The 10,912-nt window shown below is 46.6% G+C and overlaps 1 long non-coding RNA gene across 1 annotated transcript; it reads right to left on the reverse strand.

Annotated features, from left to right (window-relative positions):
- Positions 1–1,261: 1,261 nt before the first annotated feature.
- On the reverse strand, positions 1,262–2,019 carry LOC121003088. The gene is made up of 3 exons (XR_005779415.1): positions 1,939–2,019; positions 1,630–1,702; positions 1,262–1,300 (listed from the first exon to the last, which is right to left on the reverse strand). It is a non-coding gene; the product is annotated as an uncharacterized LOC121003088 (long non-coding RNA).
- Positions 2,020–10,912: the final 8,893 nt, after the last annotated feature.

The raw sequence follows: 10,912 nt of genomic DNA on the forward strand, positions 1-10,912 counted from the left end.
AGCCATCTTGGACCCCTGTGTAACCACTTCTATGATTCAGTCCTGGCATAGAACGTAAAACATATATCAGTCAGATCTCATAGGTCATAAAGAATTTATAACAGGTTCGTATATTAGGCGATGATGAAGAATTACCTGTCCTTTGTCGGCACAAAGGAGGGAGTATACGGGGAAACAAGGAAAATTCTTACCTTGGTTCCCCGTCCTCCGCTGGTTCAGCTGTGGACCCCGTAAATCATTGCCCCATGTTGGGCACCAAACTGTCAAGGCAGGGTAATTTACCCACAGATGTATGGGCTCTCTGCCAAATTGAGTGTAGTGCTAGCACAGAAGAAATCAGACACTTCACACACTTCTATTTAATTTTCACGGTCATAGCATTTTATGTAGCTGCCCTGCGTCACAACTGATCGTAACTTGGTTAGTGTATTTGGCAACATATACTTGGTTAGTTGGTATATGTTCTTTTTCCATCCGCATTCCTAGCTGGGCGAGTTGACGTACATCTAAAATCAGGTTAGTGCACCCGGAAACTGTACAGCATATATGTTCCATTGTATGGGCTTATATAACCATATTTGGAATAGGCATTTCACATTAATATTAATATTAACATTAATATTATATTTATCCACCACAGAGGTGCAGCTAGCCGGGCATGTGCTTTTCGTCCCGATGCCTACTGCCACAATGCCAAGATGTCCCGCAAGCGGCAGCACTAGCCTAAAGTAGATGATAGATAGATAAACAAATAGATAAATAGACAGATACAGTAGATAGAGTGATAGAAAGATAGATAGATAGATGTATATACTGTAGATCGCACTCTCTCCTTAGTATAAAACTGCAGTTCCATGCGCCATTTGCTGTTTAGAAACAAATTGCACCCTGGATTTTCTAACTACTCTTTTTATGCACTTCGTTCTCTATTTAAACAGAATATCGCTCTGCACTCACGAAATTCCACTGTGAGCGCTAGCGCTGCTACATCTATTGAATATGGAGCAGAATCTATTCTTTCAATAATATGCAATGCAATAATATAGCAGTGCAGCTCACGGGCAAACACAAGCTGTCTCATCACTGCATTCTGCTGATTTCTGGGGTAATAGAAGGAGCCCCAATGTGTGTGATCACCAGATATGAGGTCACCCTAGGCTCTATCTGTACCCCGCTTATATAAGTTATTAAATAGCAATTATTACCTGGCTTCTTCACTGCAACCATCTTTAAAAAGGCTTCCTCAAACATCTTTAGAGCCTTTTCTTGCTTTTTGACACGCCGACGCCAGGCCATATAACTGTGAGACAGAGAAAAGTCCTTACATGAGCCGTACAGATGACAATATTCAGTTCCCCATCAGAAAACACACATGGACCCCTCCCCCACTACAGAGATTGGGATATAAAGGTGCAGTATAACAAGTAGGAAGGATCTGGTGTCTTAGTGCATATTATATCATAATATAGCAGCGGGAAAGGGAGGGCAGCGACTATCTGATTATAGCACTGTCCGATCCAGCCCCTGTATTATAGACTGGCTGCTGTAGTTACTGCACCACCTGTAGGTCAGACATTAAATCTTATACGAATAATGTGATGTGTAGAGTAGAAGAAAAAGGAAACTCACCAGCAAATTATGACGGCAATCACAGCGGCAAAAAGAAGAATTCCTAAAAGTGGCAGGACAATGCGCAATATGTCTGGTAATAAAGAAATGTGATGCTTGTTATTAATTCTTACTATAGAGAGAAAAAATTCTACAAGACATTGTCCAACATCTCTAGATCCTCCTGATGCCAGCAGGGCCCTTCACAAGGACATCAGGTAGGCACTGGCAGCTTGGCTGGGTATAGTGGTGGTGATTGCTAGACTGTGTACTGGTAACATCTGGATAAGGGGCACATCATTATAGGAAAGGAATTAAATGACTACTCACTGTTATTCGCACCTCCGCTGTCCGGACCGTGCGTTGTCCACGGTGATCCATGGAAAGTCACTGTCCATAAAAGAATTGTAGTGTACGGGAACTGTAATACCCGTCACTACCAATGTGTCACTTGGTGTGCTGTCGTCCCTCCTAATTATGGGGAAGTTGTTAGATGTCAGTTTTATAAAATGTCATGTAATGTAATGCATGTATTTCCCTGTTGCTATGAAACTTGCAAGTACAGGCCGGCTAGGGGTGTCATTCCAGCTCTTAGGCATTAGAGGGAGCTAGGGAGCCCTAGTTTATATAAGGGCCAGACAAGGAAGGGAAAGTCAGTGTAACCTGATCTAGTGTGGAGTGCAGAAGTCAGTCTAGACCACAGCTCAGAAGTTTCTAGAGCCTGAGGAAGTGTCCAGAAGCTGAGAGAGACAGAGGCAAAGATCAGGAAAGCAAGAGGTACTCAGAAAGACAGAGGAGGTACTTATTAAAGCTATAGCCAAGGAGATAAAGCCAGAACTAGGTTAATGGGCCTTGGTGAAGATATGCTGTATTCCAGGATCAGACAGAATTAGAGTGCAAGCTCCTGTGCTGCAAGTCCTGTGTTCAACACTCTGTAATTACCCTGCTATAACTGAATTGCCTGCATCGACCGAATTGCAAAATCGACTGTATGCTTAGGAACTGCATTTCCTATATTGTCTCTGCTTGCAAAACTACTAAAGTTGGAGTTCTGTTTTAAGACTACGTTTCCTCAATTTATTCCTGCATCCGCAAACGGCGTGCCACCGTTTACTTGGCACTGGCGTCACGAACTATTTCTACCTATACCTGCCCTTGCAGAGAGTCAGCTGTACCAGGTTAGTGTATATTGCACTACATCACCCAGAAACACCTATTGCACACAACTTGAGTACGCTGCACTTCTCTTTTGGCGTTCCACGAACAGGATACGCACGCTTTCTAGTGCAAGAAGCGTGAACTTTGTGCCTTATACAGTTGCCCTGTGACCAAAGTGACAATTTTCCTGTTTTATTCAAGTGGACTTTGTGGACTGAAAATCATACCCAAAGTGTACCCAAAACTTCTAAAAAGCGCTGTGCAGTGTTGCGCTACCCAGAGGAAGAAAATCGCCGCATTGGAGTGTGGTTTTGTGGACTTTTTACAATCCTGCTTGCTGTCAGTGAATGGACAGCGTTTTGCTAAAGATGGCCACCGGCTGCCTGGAGTAAAGTTTCCCGCGCCGCTGAGGACATTCGTGGGCGGATCCCTGCAAAGACACAGAGAGTCCCGCCCCTCTTCATCATCGCACCGCTGCGGCCCTGCTTCTCCTGCGTCACCGCGGTCTCAGGACGTCCGGAATCTCGCGAGACTTGGCCTGCGCAAGCCCGACGATACCGGTAAGCACTTGTAACCGGAGGGAAGGGGAGTGTACCGGCCACTTTAGTCGCCAGCGGCCACCTCTCAATAGACTACCATGTCAGAGCCAGGAGTGCCTGAGCAGCCGGCCCCGGGAGAGCTTGCGGCTCCTAATCATCCTACAGCCCCCAGCATGATGCCCTTTACCATGCCTTACTATTTCGGGGCCCCATGGTTCCCCCGCTACAGGGGAGAGACCCATACCCTAAGGGACTTTAAAGAAAAGTTGCTGGCACTATTCCGATTGTACCCTATAAATGCCGACCAGCAAATGGAAATCATGCTGGCGCAACTGGAGGGAGCTGCCCGCAGGGAAGTGTTATCATGGCCTGCTACTGAGCGGAGTACTCTAGAACAGATCTTCACCCGCCTCAGAGCCACTTTTGAAACTAGGACTGCCTCAGAGATAAAGATGCACTTCTTTGGCAAGAAACAGAAGTCCGGTGAGTCCCTCCGTGACTATGCCCTATCACTTCAGGAGGCTTTAGGGGCTGTAATCCAGATAGATCCCAAAGAGGCTGATAACCGGGACCAGACCCTGAGGGAACAATTTATCAACGGGGTGTCTAGTGAACAAATAAGGACCCAGTTAAAGATGCTGTCCGCCCAGCACCCTAACAGTGCCTTTCTGGACTTTAAAGAACTGGCTATAAAAATTCTGGGGTCCACAGTATCTCCTGAGTTGAGCGCCCTATCTGAGTCATCAGCCTGCAAGCCAAAACCGCTTGTCACTAACCGAGCTGAGGCCGGCCAAGCTGTTCAAGTGTCAGCTACTGATACTATTGCCATGCTGACAGAGCAAGTAAATCACCTCACTAAAAGTTTAGAGAAAGTGTGCAGAAAAATAGAGGAATGGGAAAAACCCATAATGCTAGATGAAGAATTCCTGTCACCTCCTAGGCCGTTCCCACCTCCTTACCAAGAGACTCACCCCAGGGATCCTGGGAGGCGTAATAGAGGTCGCAAGAAGCCCGTGTGTACATACTGCAAAAAGCTGGGACACACAGAATCCACGTGCTGGCAGTTAAACGGGCAACCCCTGAGGCTGAGGACCACCCCTCGGGAGGTAGAACACTAGGTCCAGAGGATCCAAATTGGATGCCACGTTATGTAGGATCCCATCCTAAAATCAATATAGAGATCAACGGGGTCCCCTTTGAAGCCCTATTAGATACTGGGTCTCAGGTCACTACTATTCAGCTGCCTGCATTTGAAAAGTTCTGGGACACCAACCAGTTGACCCAACCGCCTGAATCCTGGGTGGAAATTATCGCCAGCAATGGCAAACCAGTAAAGGTTCATGGATACTGGGAACCCACCCTGCAGGTGGGAGAAGTAACCCTGCCTCAACAGGGAGTGATCGTAGTACAGGCCGGTGACAGAGGAGGACATCCTGTCATTCTAGGCACCAATGTTTTCAAAAACTGTTATTCAGAAATACTTGCCGTATTACATCAGACTTTGCCCACTGCTTCCTCTGCATCCAGGAGGATGATTCAAAAGACTATTACTGTGTTAAGTGCCCAGCAGAGGTTTGCTAATGGGAAAGGAGAAATTTGTACTGCCAGGATCCGTGATATTAAGCCTGTGACTTTGCCTCCTAATTCTCAAACTCTTTTGTGGTGTCGTGCTGTCCTGGGAGTCGAAGGCCGAGATTATCAAGCCCTGGTGGAACCACTCCAGATGGAGGATTATCCTTATGTGAGAGCTGCCAAGTGCCTGGTGAACGTCTCCCAAGGTAAAGTACCTGTCCGTCTGATTAATCTGAGTAATCATCCTGTTGCGCTTACTAAGCATTGCCCTGTTGCCCAGCTGTCCCAGGTGTCCTTCCAAGACATCATTCGTCTTCCAGTGACAGAAAAGCCGCCAGCTGCAGACAGCAGATGTTCGCCGGTGACCCAGCCACAAGTGCCCTGGTGGGAAGAGCTCCATGTAGGGGACGAGACTACCCCCCAACATCAACAAGAAGGGATTCTACAGCTTGTCAAGGAGCACCACCAGGCCTTCAGTAAGCATGCTACTGACTATGGAGAGGTTAGTGTCATACAACACACCATACCTACTGGCTCTCATCCTCCTATCAAGGAGAGATACAGACCCTTACCACCTACTTCATATCAGACTGTAAAGGAAATGATCCAAGAAATGAAAGACTCTAATGTGATCCGGGACAGCCGTAGTCCGTGGGCTGCACCCCTGGTTCTTGTAAAGAAGAAGGACGGTAGTATCCGTTTCTGTGTGGATTATAGGAAAATTAATCAAATAACCCACAAAGATGCATACCCACTGCCCCGCATTGAGGAGTCACTAACTGCTCTGGGCTCCTCTGCCTATTTCTCCACATTGGACTTGACCAGTGGCTACTGGCAAGTACCCATGGCCCCTGCAGATAGAGAAAAGACTGCCTTCACTACTCCCATGGGCCTGTTCGAATTCAATTGTATGCCGTTCGGGCTATGTAATGCCCCAGGAACTTTCCAGAGACTAATGGAACGGTGTTTGGGTCACAAAAACTTCGAAACAGTGCTGCTGTATCTTGATGACGTCATTGTGTACTCAAAAACATATGAGGACCATCTGAAACATTTGGCAGAAGTATTTGAAATCCTTATCAAATATGGCTTGAAGGTAAAGCCATCCAAGTGTCACCTGCTCAAACCTGCAGTAAGATACCTGGGGCATATAGTAAGCGGAGAGGGAGTGCAACCTGACTCTGATAAATTAGCAGCTGTCCGTAATTGGCCGGTTCCTACTACCGTCAAAGAGGTGAGGAGTTTCCTTGGTTTTGCCGGCTACTATAGACGTTTTATCCCCCATTTTGCTCAAATAGCTGATCCTATCCAGGAACTCTTGAGGGGGCAACCCAAAAAGAGTCCTAGAACTCCTGTGCCCATTGAGTGGAATGAGAAAAGAGAGATAGCGTTCCAATTGCTAAAAAAGAAACTGACCGAGCCTCCAGTGTTAGGTTATCCAGATTATAGCAAGCCCTTCCATCTCTATACTGATGCTAGCAAGCGAGGCCTGGGAGCTGTGTTAGCCCAGATCCAAGAGGGAAAAGAGAGAGTGATAGCATATGCAAGCCGCTCCCTGAAAGGAGCTGAGAAAAATGACCAGAATTATAGTTCCTTCAAACTAGAGTTCCTGGCATTAGTGTGGGCGGTGACAGAAAAATTCAAGGATTATCTAGCCGCCACCCCGTTCATTGCATTCACTGACAATAACCCTCTGGCACATCTCAATACAGCTAGATTGGGGGCCTTGGAGCAGAGATGGGCCTCTCGCCTTGCCAACTATAATTTCTCTGTAAAGTATCGTGCTGGACGTACTAATGATAATGCTGATGCTTTATCCAGGCTTCCCACAGAGACAGCTCCTGATGATGTGCGAGATGCTTGGGAAGATGTAGAGATGCCGGCTTTCTATAACAAATTTGCTCAACAGGATCAGGCTCGAGCTACCAATAACAGAGCGGCAGTTCCTTCACCCTCCAGTAGGCCTGAACCTAAAGAAGAAAGGTGGGTGAAACTACAGTCTGAAAGTAGAGTGCTGGGTGAGTTGTTGGACTTCATTACTAGTGGCAGAGCCCCTGAGAGGATTCGGCGTAAGAGTGCAGATCCTGAGCTCATCAAACTGTGGAGACAGCGCCATCAACTCTTCATACAAAAGGGCCTATTGCTACGGAGAAGCCTAGACCCAGTGTCCAACGAAAGAGTACACCAGATTCTCATACCCCGACGAGATGCAGGTATGGTGTTGGAGATGTACCACAATCAATCCGGTCACTTTGGGGTCCAAAAGACTGAAGCTACTATCCGCCAGCGGTTTTACTGGGTAGGCATGAGAGAAGACATGGAGAAGTGGTGTCGAGAGTGTGTAGCCTGTGCCTTGAAACGAAGTGAGCACCATGATCAGAGGGCACCACTGAGACCCATTGTAAGTACCCGTCCTCTTGAACTTGTCGCCATCGACCATGTAAAACTGGAGCCTAGTCGCTCAGGGTATGCTTATGCCATGACTATTATTGACCATTTCACAAAGTTTGTTGTAGCAGTGCCTGTGAGAGACCAGACAGCCAAGACTACAGCCGAAATGTTCTGGAAGCACTTCCTCCTGCCCTATGGATGTCCAGAAAAGATCCTCACCGATCAAGGACCTGCTTTTGAGTCCCATCTGTTCCATGAACTGTGCCGCTTACACAACTGTAAGAAGATCCGGACGACGGCCTACCATCCTCAAGGTAACGGATTATGTGAAAAAATGAATCAGACCTTGATAGAGATGCTGAGGGCCGTGCCTCCTGAGAACAGAGGAGATTGGCCCAGTCTGTTGCCACAGCTCATGTTCACATACAATCATACCATACATTGTTCCACCGGGTATACCCCCTTTTATTTGATGTTTGGGCGCCAAGGGACATTGCCTGCTGATCATTCATTGGACATACATGTGCCTGATTGCATTAACCCATTACCTAACACCGACTGGGTTGCTGAGCACCAAAGGCGATTAGATGCAGCCAAAGCCATTGTTCAGGAACGTATGGACCTTGCTAGAGACCGACAGCAGAGAGACTATGATCAGGCAGCCCATGCAGAACCCTTGACCATAGGGGCCGTGGTATGGTTAAAGAATAACCGTCGTACCAGCAAATTGGACAGTAAGTGGGAGCGAAGTCCCTATGTTGTCACTGCAATCCCAAATGTTGGAACTCACACTTATGAGATCACCCGGGAAGACAAGGGATCCCAAATTGTACACCGAAACCGGTTGAAGCTTTGCCTGACACCAGAACCTAGTGCCGAGAGTTCCGGATCTGAATATCCTGTGTCAGAGTCAGCAATACAGCCCGATGATCCTATGCAGGCTGTCAGTGACCTAAGGTATGACGCTGATCCCATGCATTGGCTTCTGACACCTTGGTTGAACTTGCTGGTGCCTGCTCCGGCACCTATTGCGTCTTCACCTCCAGAAGAGCCGGTGCAAGATGCTCCGGATCCCGTTCCCCCTCTCGTGGATATTGTTGTTCCTGTTGTTCCAGTTGTTCCTGACCGAGGTCTCACGCATGGAGACCCTCCTGTTGCTCCTCTCCCTTCTACCTCGTTGCTAAGGGAAGAGGAGACCCCTGTTTTGAGAAGGTCTACCCGGATGACCAGGGGACGCCCACCAGTCCGTTTAGGAGACTTTGATTATTCTGGTGGTGTCTCCTCCCAAACAGTTGCCACGGGCAATACCTTACTTGACATTTGTGCGCAAGAATGGACTCCTCCACGTGAGCCCTTGCCTGTGATACACCCACGGGAAACTCCTGGGTAGTTCCGTTATTATGCTGTCATTTTATTGTGCAACTTCATACTAAGGAAATGTGCCCAGAGATGGACTCCACCGCATGAGAGCCTCTGTGATTTAATAAGAAATAGCCTGGGTACGGACTCATGTTTGTTCTTTGAGCCTCCAAGAACTTTTATACTGTTTTATCCATTTTGCTGTTCTATCATGGACTTATTCATTGTCATGGACTATCCTGGTTCTAATGTTACGCTGTGCCAGGTCAGCGCCCCCGTTCCATTCACTATCCTGAGAGAAGAGAACGACGCCCCTTGTCACTACCCTGCACCTTTGCCAATTGGACCTGATGTAAATGTAAATGCAGATTAATTACCTGTATGTATGCCTGCATGTCTCTTTTTCTATTTCAGGTAGAGATTCCAGTTGGGAGACCCATGATGGAGTACGAGGTCGTACTCAGCTTAAAGCAGTGGGGTATGTAGTGTACGGGAACTGTAATACCCGTCACTACCAATGTGTCACTTGGTGTGCTGTCGTCCCTCCTAATTATGGGGAAGTTGTTAGATGTCAGTTTTATAAAATGTCATGTAATGTAATGCATGTATTTCCCTGTTGCTATGAAACTTGCAAGTACAGGCCGGCTAGGGGTGTCATTCCAGCTCTTAGGCATTAGAGGGAGCTAGGGAGCCCTAGTTTATATAAGGGCCAGACAAGGAAGGGAAAGTCAGTGTAACCTGATCTAGTGTGGAGTGCAGAAGTCAGTCTAGACCACAGCTCAGAAGTTTCTAGAGCCTGAGGAAGTGTCCAGAAGCTGAGAGAGACAGAGGCAAAGATCAGGAAAGCAAGAGGTACTCAGAAAGACAGAGGAGGTACTTATTAAAGCTATAGCCAAGGAGATAAAGCCAGAACTAGGTTAATGGGCCTTGGTGAAGATATGCTGTATTCCAGGATCAGACAGAATTAGAGTGCAAGCTCCTGTGCTGCAAGTCCTGTGTTCAACACTCTGTAATTACCCTGCTATAACTGAATTGCCTGCATCGACCGAATTGCAAAATCGACTGTATGCTTAGGAACTGCATTTCCTATATTGTCTCTGCTTGCAAAACTACTAAAGTTGGAGTTCTGTTTTAAGACTACGTTTCCTCAATTTATTCCTGCATCCGCAAACGGCGTGCCACCGTTTACTTGGCACTGGCGTCACGAACTATTTCTACCTATACCTGCCCTTGCAGAGAGTCAGCTGTACCAGGTTAGTGTATATTGCACTACATCACCCAGAAACACCTATTGCACACAACTTGAGTACGCTGCAGAATGAAGGAAAATAAAGACATGAAATCAATCAGCATCTGAACCCCTAAACTGGACCATGAGGTAGAGATACTAACTGAACCCTAGAAACCTACACAACCCTCCCAGTGATAACGTCCATTACCGCCCGGTGTCTCTGGGACTTTCTGTTCAGCAAAACAAACTAAAAAATCACTAACAAATACAAGAGAAATCTGCTGAGCTCCATCTCCTCCAACTGCAAACCCTCAAAAGATTCCCATGTACCCCAACACATAGAAGACTGGACACAGCGGTGTGATGTCACCATCATCAGAGCTCTGGGGATGAGGCTGCTGCTACTGATGATGTCATCAGAGATAACACCTAAAAGATGCACATTATATGAGAAGGGGATATTCTAAGTAAAAAAAAAAATCCACCAATAGAAACTTTATTGACACTAAATATTGACACTAACATGAGATTAGACCGGATGCTCATAATTTTGTGCTGATTAATTCCTTACTACTGTACATCTTCATAGTGATCAGTGCTACGTTTTTCAGATACAGAGCTCTAAATTCCCTGCATAGCCATAGATGTAATGATACCATTCTGGGCGCCATCATTATAGGAAATGGGTGTCTACTACACATATGCATACATTGAACTTAATAGATCACCTCTCTTGTCCATGGGTTGTGTACGGGTTTGCAGTTCACTGCCATTCAAGTAAATGGGGCTCAGCTGCAATGTCACACACATTCCACTGTCTTATAACCTGAGCTCCAAGCCACAGAGACAAGTCCAGTTTTCCTTCTCCATCCTCCTATAGGAGTAAATTTGTGACCTTTTTTGGGATTTTTTAATAAAGTCTCAATGATAAATGTGGAGTGAAACTCAGTAACATAGCTAACCACATCCACTTTTCCACCCACATTGCAAAACTGGAGTGAGTGGTATAAAAATGCAAAACGGCACAACATTTTTGCGCAAGCGAGAGCGCAAA

The sequence above is a fragment of the Bufo bufo genome, chromosome 6 (assembly GCF_905171765.1).
Source record: "Bufo bufo chromosome 6, aBufBuf1.1, whole genome shotgun sequence".
In the NCBI taxonomy this organism is placed as follows: domain Eukaryota; kingdom Metazoa; phylum Chordata; class Amphibia; order Anura; family Bufonidae; genus Bufo; species Bufo bufo.